This window comes from Suricata suricatta, chromosome 2 (genome assembly GCF_006229205.1).
Source record: "Suricata suricatta isolate VVHF042 chromosome 2, meerkat_22Aug2017_6uvM2_HiC, whole genome shotgun sequence".
Taxonomy (NCBI): Eukaryota; Metazoa; Chordata; class Mammalia; order Carnivora; family Herpestidae; genus Suricata; species Suricata suricatta.
Genome location: NC_043701.1, coordinates 73,922,532 through 73,935,146, shown reverse-complemented (window position 1 = coordinate 73,935,146; position 12,615 = coordinate 73,922,532). Strand labels below are relative to the sequence as shown.

At 42.8% G+C, this 12,615-nt stretch overlaps 1 protein-coding gene across 1 annotated transcript in view; it reads left to right on the top strand.

The window, feature by feature from the left end:
- Window positions 1–43: 43 nt before the first annotated feature.
- The window catches only part of KIAA1324L (KIAA1324 like), a 179,149-nt gene continuing 166,577 nt past the window's right edge, over window positions 44–12,615 (top strand). The window contains exon 1 of the mRNA XM_029928244.1: window positions 44–134. The gene's annotated coding sequence lies outside the window, so the exon portion shown is untranslated. The remainder of the gene's footprint in view (window positions 135–12,615) is intronic.

The window sequence follows — 12,615 nt, the reverse complement described above, 5'->3', positions numbered from 1 at the left end:
GGGCTCCTCGCTGCGGGCTCTCGCCGCCCTGGAGCCCCGCCTGGATTTGCTGCTGGGCGCTCGCCGGCTGCCGGGCGGCCTGGGCCGGGGACCTGCCCTCCTCCTCCGGCCGCCCGCTTCCTCCGTGCCTGGAGGTGAGCCGCACCTGGTCCTTCACCTGGAGTTTGCGGGGGAGGGGGAGGACGAGCGGGCGGAGAGGGGCGAGGCTGGTGCAGGTGCGTCCCTCCCTGCTGTCGCCTTTCGCCTTCCTCGGAGGACGGGGGCTTTCGTTTGTTGCAGGGATGAAGTTGCCCGCCCCGGGAGGCCGGCCGAGAGAGGGTGTGTGGCTTTGCTGTGTTTTGGGTGATGCTTTTTCCGTTCGCGCTCCTGTTCCGAGGCTATGAAGGACTTTGCGGCGCCTCTTCAGAGTGCCAGGCTGGAGGACCTGGGGCCTTGGGAGAGATTTCAGCGAGTGGGGTGGCGGGGGGACGGGGGAAACCCCGCTACTGGGATCTGGAGACGCGTCTCTTCAAGCTCTCGCCGAGAGCCGGAGACTGCCACAGGAGGGTTTCCCGCTCCCCCCGCCCCACCCCGCCTCCCCCTTCCTGCACTCCCCTGGCTTTCCCTAGATCCCGTGGGGGGTCTCTACAAACCCCCTCTTCCCCCTCGCCCGCGCTCAGCTTTCTGATTAAGGCCCTGGGGACTTGCTAAGCCAGTGTGTGGTATCACTTGGCATCCTTCTGACAAAATACGGATATGAATTAGGGAGAATAAAAGAGTGTGTACTTAGGGAAGAGGCGGGTTGGCGATCTAGAAAATTAGAAAAGACAGAGTGAATATGCTCCTTTTGGGAGGTATTCATCTGGATGAGGCTTTGCCACGTTTATTCTGTGGTTCGAGATTATTGTTGATTTACAGCCAGAAAGACTAAATTATGGGTGATGAGATTTTTCTCCTGCTTTCAGGGGAGCTGGACTTAACGTGCCAAAAATTTACAGGGGGTGTCATTGGTACTTGTATTGGGTGTTTATCTTTCCTTTTAGTGTTCCAGAAAGTGCGTCCTCTTAATGAAAATCAGTGAGGAGAAGGAAGCAACATTTCTGACCTACTTTGAGTGATTACGTTGGGCAAGATATTAGGAGTGAATACTGTTTTCAGGAAGATTGTTAGGAATCAGGGTGATGGGTCATTTTAATTTTTGTAGCAAAAATAGGTTAGCCCATAGCCCCTCTGGGAAGAAAGGCCAGACGCTGTTCCTTTGTGTGTGAATGCTGTAACTTTCTAATTTTACCCAGGCTTGAATGATAGGGTATTTGTGTTCTGGACATCGTCCATCATCTTTGGATTTTCATCTTCCTCTCCCATAGTACACGTCCCAGGACACACGAAATGAGAGAGAATCGGGTCACAGGCATTGTGGGAGCACGCAGAATGTTGCAGTTGGGGAAATCAGGGCATGCTCTCAACAAACAGCTGTGTTTAACTTCAGAGTTTATCAACATAATTAGTAGTGTAATCTGTGATCACTAACTTTACCTATCACCTGGAAATGACCCGTTCCTCCACGTTTCTTGGGCAGCCTTGGGAACCATTGTAACAGGACAAACCTAAAAGCCTTGCCTCCAGCCTCAATATACACAACATACTTCTTTTTTCTGAAATAAGAAGTCTTGTAACACTAATGTTTAATAATCTACTTGAACCTTCAGAGAGAAAGATAGGGTCAACGGAGTGATGCTTTTTGGTCACTGCAACTTGCTTGATCCTTGAAATGATCACATGGACCACACAGGTACACCTAGAAAGAACAGCCTAGGAATCGGCAGCCTAACAAAGAAATATTGAAACGAGAGGAAGAAGGTGACAGAAAGTTGAGGAAGGCTCTCTTCAATTAATACCAGCCAGCCCTTTGTTGCACTAACTTTAGAAATTGCATGTGACTCCATTCCTTGAGGTCTTGTTTGAATTTCCCCCCCAAAAGTGGGAATAAATGACTCATAGAGGAGGTTGTATTGAGCTTGCCTGTGGCTGGTTGTGTTTTTAGAAATGGTGATGCACAGATCCATTTATATTCTTCCCGATGACTGGCAGCATTTATAAGATGACTGACTGGGAGTTAGAGCTTTCTTTGGAAATTAGAGGCCAGGCAGGCTCATAGGGGCTGAATCTGCTCCTGGGCATCTGTGCTAACTAGCTGAGACAGTTTTATAGAATTAATCACGGTTTCTCTGTGACGTTATTTTTAGAGGAGAGGGAGAAGGGCAGGTGTTTTTCATGCTCTGAGGGTAAGGGTTTGCTTGTCCTCTGAAATAGAGGTGTGGGATTGTAGGGTCACTCCTGTGAGCACAGACATAAAGTAACCATTTTGTGTTCACTCTTGCCCATTTATCCCTTTCCACTATTTAGTAATAGAAACAGAGGTGGGGCACCTGGGTGGCTCAGTTGGTTAAGTGACCGACTCTTGATTTCTGCTCAGGTGATGATCCATGGTTTGTGAGTTTGAGCCCCATATTGGCTCTTTGCTGATGGTAAGGAGTCTGCTTGAGATTCTCTCTCTCCCTCTCTCTTTGCCCCTCCCATGTGTGTGTGCGCTCTCTCTCTTAAAATAAACTTAAAAAAAAATTGAGGTGAGTGACACACAATATAGCATAGAACTGTGAGCTGGGGAGGAGTGTCAGAGGGTACACTGGGGCTGAGAGATTGGAAACGAAGGCCAGCTCTTAATAACCCGAGAGAATGTTGAAAACTATGGAAAAGTCTGTAATTCTAAATCTGATTTTTTCTTCCCAAAAGTTTGAGTCTCACTCTCATTGATCAGTATTTTTATAAAAGTAGTCATGATTAACTGAGTTTCATAGACTCTGATTTTCCTTGCTTGGTTTTGGAGGAAAGCAAGGGAAGGAAAAAGAGCAGCAAAGAAAATTAGCCTGGGACTAGTCAGGTTAGCATTGCTGGAGTTCAGGGAAAAAAAAAACACACCTGGGTTATGGATAAAGTTTCACTTAGATTTTTTTCAGAGCATTGGACTCAGGGGTGAAACTTCTAAAATATAACTTCCTTTGTCAATTCATTGCATTATGGAGCTGAAAAGGGGAGGAAAATGATTGTTTTGGAATACTCAGCTGGTGATTAGATCAGAAGAGTGGACATGCAGGTCCAGACAGGAAGGGTATAGGTTGGGAGACAGAAATAAAATGTAAAGTCAGGGTGCCAGCAGAGGGAGGACAAGAGGATGTGACTTGGGTAAATGGTGCTTAAAGAAAAAGAAAAATATGAAGGCTGGACGTCAGAACATGCAGAATTAATTCCTCAGGCCTGTGTGTGGGGAAAGTTATGAAGGGTAAGCCTCTTCTAGATTTCCTGGCCCTGGTTCATGGCTTGAAAAATGACAGTAATAAAAACTGACCTACCTATTTCTGTTGTGAGGATGAAATTAATATATACTAAAGGAAAAAAATCTATGTAAATTATTGCTGGATTAGTAGACCTAGAGTCTGCTATTTCAGGAAGGGTCTATGGGGAGATTTCAGAGCTTCTTCGGAGGATAGGCTCATCCAAGAATTGAATGGAATGGAATTTTTGACTCACTGAATAATAGGACTTCGTGGCACTGCCAGAGGAAAAAAATGATAAAGGCCAATGGATGATTCAGAGTTGGAGTTAGGTATTAAAAGATAGAGTGCATGAGAGTAAGAGGAACAGAAGTAAGTGGATTATGTATGCATTATTTAAATTTTGAAAATTAAATCACAAAATTTAATTCTTCACTGCTCTCAAATCCTGCATAATACGGTTCTACTGGTCTCTGAATCTTGGAAATGATGTTCTGCCAACAGTTTTTATTCCACAGGCATTTATTGAGCTTATACTCTGTGGTAGGTGAAATGTCAGATGATGTGAAATTACAAATTAGAATATAAAATTTAATTGGGTAAATATGAGTCATAAATGTAAACAATTGCAGTGAAGTGATTTGGTGTCATGAGAGAAGAAAGGGGAGGTCACATCTAGTGAGAAAGATCATAAAAGGCCCTGTAGAGGAAGTGAATGTGACCTGAAAGATGAAGAGTAATTTGCCAAGCAGACAAGGGTCAGATGTGTATTTGGACTAGGACAGACAGTTCCGGTGTAGAATACATATGGAAAAAGGGCAGAGAGACAAAATGCATGGTGTTGTAATAGCTTGTAACTGGATTACAGGATGCTCTGGAGAGCTTAGTGAGAGATGAGTCTGCGAGGCAAGCAGCAGGAGCTTGATCTATAGGGGACCCCATATCATGTTAGTAAGCTGATCTTCATTCGGTAGGTGAGGGGAGCAATAGAAAGATGTGAAAATCAGGAGCAATAAAATATGCTCTACTTTGGCAACAATGTGGAATCCATATTAGAGGGTTAGGAGATAGAAATGGGTGAGACCTGCTAGGAGCAATTGCAGTAGTCCTGGTAAAGGGTGATAGACCTCAACAAGGAAGCCATGAAGATGGCAGAGGGGGTATGCAGTTAGAAAGTAGAATTTCCAGTAAGTGGAAGTGGAGGGTGAGGGAATGCAAGGTCCTGACTTGACTAGAAGATGTTGCCTCTAACCTCCATGAGAAAGAAAGTGAGGAGGACAAGGTGAGGACCTGGGTTCTGGAGAGGTTGACTTTAAGTAGAGTTGGTCAGTAGGCAGCTGGTATCAGGCCCTGTATCTCAGGGATCTGTTCAAGTTCATTGAACAAAAGACATGGTTGAAACTGCTGAATTGGATGATCTTCCGGGGAGTGAGAACAAAGTGGATGAAAGGTCAGACTTGAGTTTTACTGACATTGACGGCAGCAGGAATGGAGGCATCCACCAAGGAGACATGTAAGTAGCGCTAGCATAAGGGAAATGGACCATACAGAGTGTGAAGAAGGTGAGAATGGCTTTGGAAGAAGAAAGGGGTTGTTGTGGTGTCAGTTGCCCAAAGAAACTCAAATAAGATGAGGATTGGATAGAAGATTGAATCTGACCATTAGGTTGTTGGCACTGAATGCCAGAGTGGTTCCTGTCCAGTGGTGGGGACGGCTTGAATATTAACTGGCAGGTGAGGCAAGGGTGATGGAGCAGAACTTTATTTTACAGCCTTTGTAGATTAGGTAAGAGATGGGGTCTTCCAAGTCTGCATACATGAGAAGAATTCCATATGGCCATATCTTCTGTTTCCGAATTGGATGGCAACTGTTGAGAAACATCCTTTCATCAGTTGGTCTCTGAAGGTCATGGGCTGTGGCTGAGGGTGTCAGAGAGTCGAAAGTCACACTGTCTCAAAAGGGGTTAGGACTCAACCTCTGTTTTCAAGCAGTTGACATAATTAATCTTGCCTGTTAGACTTGTGGAGGTGAATTTTCCATTTCAAGTTCTGCTGAGAACCATTTCTCATGTTTTAGGCAAATGCGAACAAGTATTCACACCATCAATATTTACAATGTAAAACTAAGAGTTGACAGTTCTGTGAAGTGTCATATTTTAGCACAAGGGATGGAAATAGCAGAGCATAGTATAGAGTGGCACATTTTCCCATCCTAGTGTATTCTTCAGAGTGTCTTGGATTTTCTTCTTTATTGTCAGAAGACACCAGCCAAATTTGGGTTGCCATTTCCTCCCCCTGAAGAAACCATGGTTATTTCTTGTCCCTTTTTGCATATTTTAATCTAAGCTATGTGTAATATTTTAATATTAGATGCATATTTATTGTGTACTTAGCTACCAGGTACTAGTGGTGGTGAAATGACGCAGCATACATATGGCCCTGCACACACCGAGCTTTAAAATCCTGTGAGGGCAGAATCAAAACAACAGCACCCATCATAGAATCATGTTTGCCATAGTGGTATGATTTGCTGTGTGCAGGAAAAGGTACAGCTCTTCTAGTCCAGGGTCAAGGTGATTACCAAAGAAAAGATGTTTAAGCCAGGTCCTAAAGGAAGGGTAGGGGTTTGTTGGATGAAGGCTGTTCTTGGTGGTGATAGAACATCTCAGACAAAGGAAGCCTCCTGCCCAGGATTAATTCCTGTATCCTTCTCTAACTCCTCAACCTTCTAACTGCTAAAGACAAAGGATCTTATTCTCGTCACAGCCCATTGTTTACTCTCAGGCATATGTATGCTGTTCTGCCGATGGTTTGCACACACAGGACCATCCTGTTCAGATGGGTGAGTTTTGCCCTGTAGAAGGACCCCCAGCTATGGGGGCAGGTAAGAGCCAGAACCCATCCAGAGTGCGTGTGGCCGGCCAGCTGTCCTGGCACAGGTCTGCGTCCATCAGCAGGAAGAATACCTTTTCCCAATGTACAGTCTGGAAGGGATGTTACTTTCTAAGTTATGCAAAGGTTCACATGCTTTACCAGAGGCTCTGAACATTCCCCCGCCCCCTCCAAGTATATGATATGCTCACTGAATGCAGGATTTCATCATCTTTTTCAACACAGTGATTAAATATCTTTATGTTTCAGACACTTTAGGAGTTTTAAGATGAATAAGATGTAGGTCCTGTTTTCCGGCAGCACTAATCACTGCCTTGAAAATACAGTAGTGTGGGTGGCTTCCACTTTTTCAATTATAAAAAGAAATAGATCTTTATAGTACATTTAATCTTAATTGATATCTTCTCTCATTTGTGCCAGATTCAAGTCTGTGAAATAAAAACTCAGTCATCAGAATATATTGAAGTTTATTCTCAATTCAGTTTATAGCTCTGAAGTTCAGGATACTATTTACTGTCTTCAAATCTTCACTTTTATAGGTCATTTCTCCAGGTCAGTGGTTCTCAAAGTGGGATCCTGGGAGTAGTAGTGTTAACATTACACTTGTAAGGAATGCAGGCTCTTGGGCCTTGCACACAACCTGCTAAGTCCGAAGCCCTGGGGTTGTGGCCCAGCAATCTGTGTTACAAGCAGCTCTCCAGGAACCACTGTCCTCCTTATAAAGGGAGGAATACAGTTGAGTTGCCTTAAACCCGGGGGGTCTGTTTCATTGTTACAACTCCTTCAGCTATAACTCAAGCAGATTGCTGTTTCTGCCGGGCACCTTAGAAACTCCTTCAGTAATCACAGCCAGTGGGGCATGAGTTCTTCCCATTACCACTAAGTGTAGCAGCAAGCATTTTCTATGTTATTTTATATAAACCAGGGACCAGGCGGGATGCTGCTGCTAATACAGGATGCGGAGGACATTGTCATCCCTCTCTAGGAGCCTAAGGCCTGAGGGAAGAAGCAAACATGGAAATTAATGAGTGTTTCTCTCTGAAATAGACATTGGAATAGAAAAACGTCATTTTAAGAAAGTATGGTCAGCCTTTTTGGTTAATGTTCTCCAATGTTTGCTAAGTAAGAGTAGGATAGTGTTGTGTATATTTTGCTGCAACTGCAAAGTGTCTTCTTGTTAGGGTAGATGTAGTATTAAAGGTGAGCAAAGAATATTCAAATCTTTACTCTGTCGCGGTTTTATGTGACTGTGTGCAAATCATCCTCTTTGAGTCTTTTTTGGTCTGAAAATGGATATAGTAACTCCTGCCTTATCTACTTTAGAGTTACTGGGAGAATCTAACGAATTTGAAAATGCTTTGTAAATTTAAATGCAATGCCAGGTAGTAGTAATTATGGGTGTTTAAGGTAAGAACAGTGTTTCTTAAGGGATGGATGGAAGTATGAAAGAGCTAGGAGATGGGTAGGAAAATTTGTTTACTTACAAAAGTATTTTATAGGGGTATTCTTTTTTTTTCCTTAAAATTTTGTTTTAAACATTTTATTTAGTTTTGAGAGAGCATGAGCAGGGAAGGGCAGAGAGAGAGAGGGAGGAAGAGAGAGAGGGAATCTGAAGCAGGCTTCAGGCTCTGAGCTGTCAGCACAGAGCCTAACACAGGGCTTGAACTCAGGAAGGACGAGGTCATGACCTGAGTCAAAGTCAGGCACTTAACCTACTGAGCCACACAGGCAACCCTAGGGGTATTTTTTCTAATTATGGAAACTGTGCATTGTGAAAAATTTAGAAAATAAAGTATAAAAAAGTCATCTGTAGTTCTTTCACTTGGGGATGTCTAGTATTAATGTTTTAGCACATTTGCACTTGCACATTTTTTTTTCTGTTCACAACCACAAGTGATCTCGTACTGTATCTTTTCCGCTCTTGTTGTAACCATTTTCCAGTGCCACTAACACTGTAAATATTTCCATTAATAGTTACAAAATATCTTAATATGTAATATATTGCAAAATATTGCATCATTTGAATGTCTGCTTTTGTTTACTTATAAGTCATTTACTTCACCATTTCACTGCACATGCTCTTGTCTAGGTCAACAATGACCTTTTCTTTGCTAAATCCAGTTGTTATTCCTCACTTTTACCTGCCTTGTCAGAAACCCAGGACTTGATGGCTCTGTTACCTCTAAAACTTGTGTTTGGCTTCAAGCACACCTCACGCTCTTGGCTTTTCTCCACACTGAGATTCTTAGTCATTACTGGTTCTGTCTCATCTCCCTGACTTCCTTACACTGGGGCTTTCCAGGCTTAACCCTTGCCCTCCTATCTTTTTTTTTATCTTCACACTCTTGGTGATATTGTCTAGTTTCTCAACATTAAATACCATCTGCATGCGGACAGCTCTCAGATTTACATCTCTCCTCACAGGACCTTTCCCGGGATTCCCAGCAAGCACAGCCCTGGTGTCTCCACTTGGATAGTGACCTCAAACCTGACATGTTTGACCTGAGCTCCTGATACTGCCCCAAACTCTTTCCCCGTTTGCTCTAATGAGAACTCCTCCCTTCCAGTGGCTCAGGCCTAAGACTTAAGAGTCTCCATAGATTTCTTTTTCTCCTACTTCCTATATCCAGTCTATCAGCAAACCCTGTTGTCTCTGCTTCAGTGTAGTTAGCATCAGAACTTTTCACCTTCTGGGCCACACCACCAGGGTGCTTGGATTAAAACTTCCCATCTGGATCTCCTTTCGTTTAGTCTCAACAGAACACTTAAGAGATCACCTTAAAACCTAAGTCCAAAAAAGTGTTACTCTATTACTCATAGTTCTTCAAAGCCTTCATCCAGAACCAAAGCTCTGGTGGTGACTTACAGGACCCAACGTGGTCCATACTCCCATTAAGCCTCTAATGCGGCTTGAGAAAGCCTGTCTCATACTACCCTCTCCATTCTTCACTCTGCTTCAGCCACTCCAGGCTCCTTGCTCTTTCTAGAATCTGTTATGTGAGCTCCTTTCTCAAGGCCTCTGCTCCAGCGCTTTGCTCTGCTTGGAACTTCTTCACTCAGCTATTTGCTTGGCTTCTGCATGTGCTTCAGGTTTCTGCTCAGTTACCTTCTCAGGAATGCTTTCTCTGGACACCTGTTAAAAATAGCAGCCTCCTCCTTTCAATCCTCATTTCATGCTTTTATTTTTCTCCATAGCACTTTTCATCACCCATTAATGTATATTTTAATAACTTTTTTGTTTTGTTTTTATGACCCACCCCTCAATAAGTTGTAAGCTCCATCAAGACAAGCCAGTTCCTTCCTCTTTTCTTTTCTTTTTCTTTCTCTTTGAAAATAAGCAGCTTTATCCCTGGCATCTCAAACAGGGCTTGAAACAGTAAATGCTTAATAAATGCTTCTTGAATGAATGAGTAGATTTAATTTGGGGCACTGAGGTTTTTAATTGTAATATAAACATGTTATAACAACATTGTCTGAATTTCTTATTATTGAAGATAGATTACTTGCAGCAGAAATCTTAGGTCAAAGGATGTGAACTATATCCTGGGCAACACTGGAAATTGTTATTTGTTGTTACTAACTTGATGTGGAAAATGCTGTCTCATTGATGTAATTTACATTTCTTTAATCACTACTTAGGCTCAATATTTTTCATATCACTTAGCTTTTCAGAGAATTTTCTGTTTAGATGTTTTCATTTAATGTTTTTTCTTACATATATGAACTCTTCATTGTAGTAAGGATACCATTCAATATACACTGAAAGCATATTTCCTTAGATTTTTTTTCCTGTTTACATGTCTTGAGATAATATAATACCCAGAGAAAGCAGTTATTTAATTATTTTACATTTTTTAAAATATTTATTCTTTTTGAGAGAGAAATAGAATCTCAGCCTGGAGCCCCTTGGTCTCATGAACCGTGAGGCCATGAGCTGAGTTGAAACCAAGAATCAGGTGCTTAACTGACTAAGCCACCTAGGGGCCCTTAGGAATAAATTTAATATTTATAAACCCTGTTGTCTGGTACATAGTACCTCACTAAATTCCTTCAATAAAGTCTATCATGTGTTTGGCTGACAAAAATACTAAAGCAACTGCAAAATGACTAAGAATTCTTGGGCTTGGAATGACAGTCTTTTGTTCTAAGATGGTTTTTTTGAAATTTCAAGACTGCCCTACTTCATTCTCTGTTACTTCTTTTTCAGTGGCCATTCGTATGTTTATCCATTCATCTAGCATTTAATGAGTTCACATCCTGTATTTCTCTCACTGGGAAACTAATAATACCTAAGTCTATGATTGTAGTACAGTCGGGTTACGTGCTGTGAGGGAGTTTTGCACAGGGTTAGAAGCAAAGAGAAGGGACAACTGAATTAGATTAAGGAGCCCTGGTTTTAGAGAAAGTGCTGTTGGAGCTGAGTTTTGAAAGACTTCCCGAAGTGCTTTCTGGGATGCACAGAGGCCAGCTTTTCTCTGTCAGAGAAAATGGGTTGTGTAACAGCACAGAGGAATTAATCCTTATGACCATTTCAAGGGTAGAGTGAAGGCGGGTGGGAAAGAGTGGCAAGAGATGTGGGGAAGGAAGCGTGTGGCTCTCTATGGGGAGCCACCCACCTCAGGTTAGAAGGATTATTCTGTTGGTGAATGGAGAACGATAAAGAGGGATCTTACTCGAGGCAGGGAGATCAGTTAGGGGACAGCTGCCTCTCCCATGGGGAGAACGAGAACTCAGAGCTGGGCAACTGACAGAGGGGGGCAGTGGTAGCGCTCGGTGATACACAGCAGTCTCCAGGGTTTTAGCCTTGGGCTGCAGGGTAGATGCTCAGCCTTTCATTGAGATTGAGCATTTAGAAGGAGGAGGCCAGGTGGCTGCAAGAAAGAGGATGAGTTCATTATTGGCATCGTGAGTTTAAAGTGCCCTGGAGACTTCCAAATAGTGCTCTCCCAGAGACAGCTGGATGTCTGGGAGTGTAACAGGGAGACAGCTTGTGAGCCACAAGCACATAAGAGGTACTTGAGGCCACTGGTGTTGATGAGATCACCTGGGCTCTTAGCATGCAGCAAGAGCAGTGGGCTGAGGAGAGGGATCTGGGAAACGCCAGCATTTAAAAAGCAAGCTGAGCCAGAAGCAATTGAAAATGAAACTGAGAAAGCACAGCTGGTACAGTGATAGCACAGAATCCGACGGAGGGTTGGAAGGGTAGCTGACCACCAGTAAATCTGGAGTATGATACCCATGTGGTGTTTCTTGATGTTTAATAAGGCATTTGAAATGTCATATCCTTGTGGGCAAGAAGCAGAAGTATATGCTGAATGATGGTACCGTTAGGCAGATTGTTGGCTATTTGAGCAAATGTACCCTAAGGTTATTAATTTAAGGAATTGGTGCTAATCTGGAGGAAGGTCTTCAGAGTAATGCTACCGTCCCCCCCACATCCACATCGAATACATTCCAAGACCCCCAGTGGATGCCCAGAACCCTGGACAGTACTGAACCCCATCTATACTGTGTTTCTCCTATACACACATGCCTGTGACAAAGTTTGTTATAAATTTGGTGGCATAAGAAATTAACAACAATAATAAAATAGGACAATCCTAACAGTATACGGTAGTAAGAGTTACATGAATGTGGTCTCTGTATCTTACTGTACCGTACTCACCCTTCTTGTGATAATGTGGGAAAATAAAAAGTGAAGTGAGGTGAATGACAGTCTTTCATTAGGCTGCTGTTGACCTTCTGATTATACATCAGGAGGGGGATCGTCTGCCTTGGGCATGGTTGATTATGGGTAGCTGACACCACCAAAAGCAAATCCACAGATAGGAGGCCTACTGTACCTTTGGTCTTAGTATCTAATCTTTGGGTTGTTGTTGTTTTACTATTTAATCGATGTTTTGGTTTGGGGAAGGCTTAGCCAAATTTTGTAAAGTCAGAAATCTGGGAAAGATGCCTAATGACTTGGAAAGCAGAATTGGGATTCAAGATGATTTGAAAGGCTAGAATAATGGGCAAACATAATTGTTCTAAGTGTGGACTGTTCTTTTTGGTTCTGAAATTTAGATGTTCAAGCATAGGATGAGGAACTCTTGCTTAAAAGTACTTTTGAAGCAGTCATGTGGTTGTTCAAAGCACTGATGAGGTGTGTCTAAGGCTCTACTAATAAGAGCAGACTACTTGGCTCACAAAAGGTAGATGTTTAACTTAGATTAGTGATTCAATTTAGGAGTGATACTTCAAGATGGATATTGATGTCCATGGAGGAAATGAACTCTTTAGAAAGTATGTCCAAATACTTGATGACTTACCAAAGGAATTGAGGATGGTTAGCTCTGAGAAAACTTAAGGGAATCATGATCGTGAGCTTCAAATGCATTATTTGCAGTCTTGTATGAGAAGCATTGGTATAA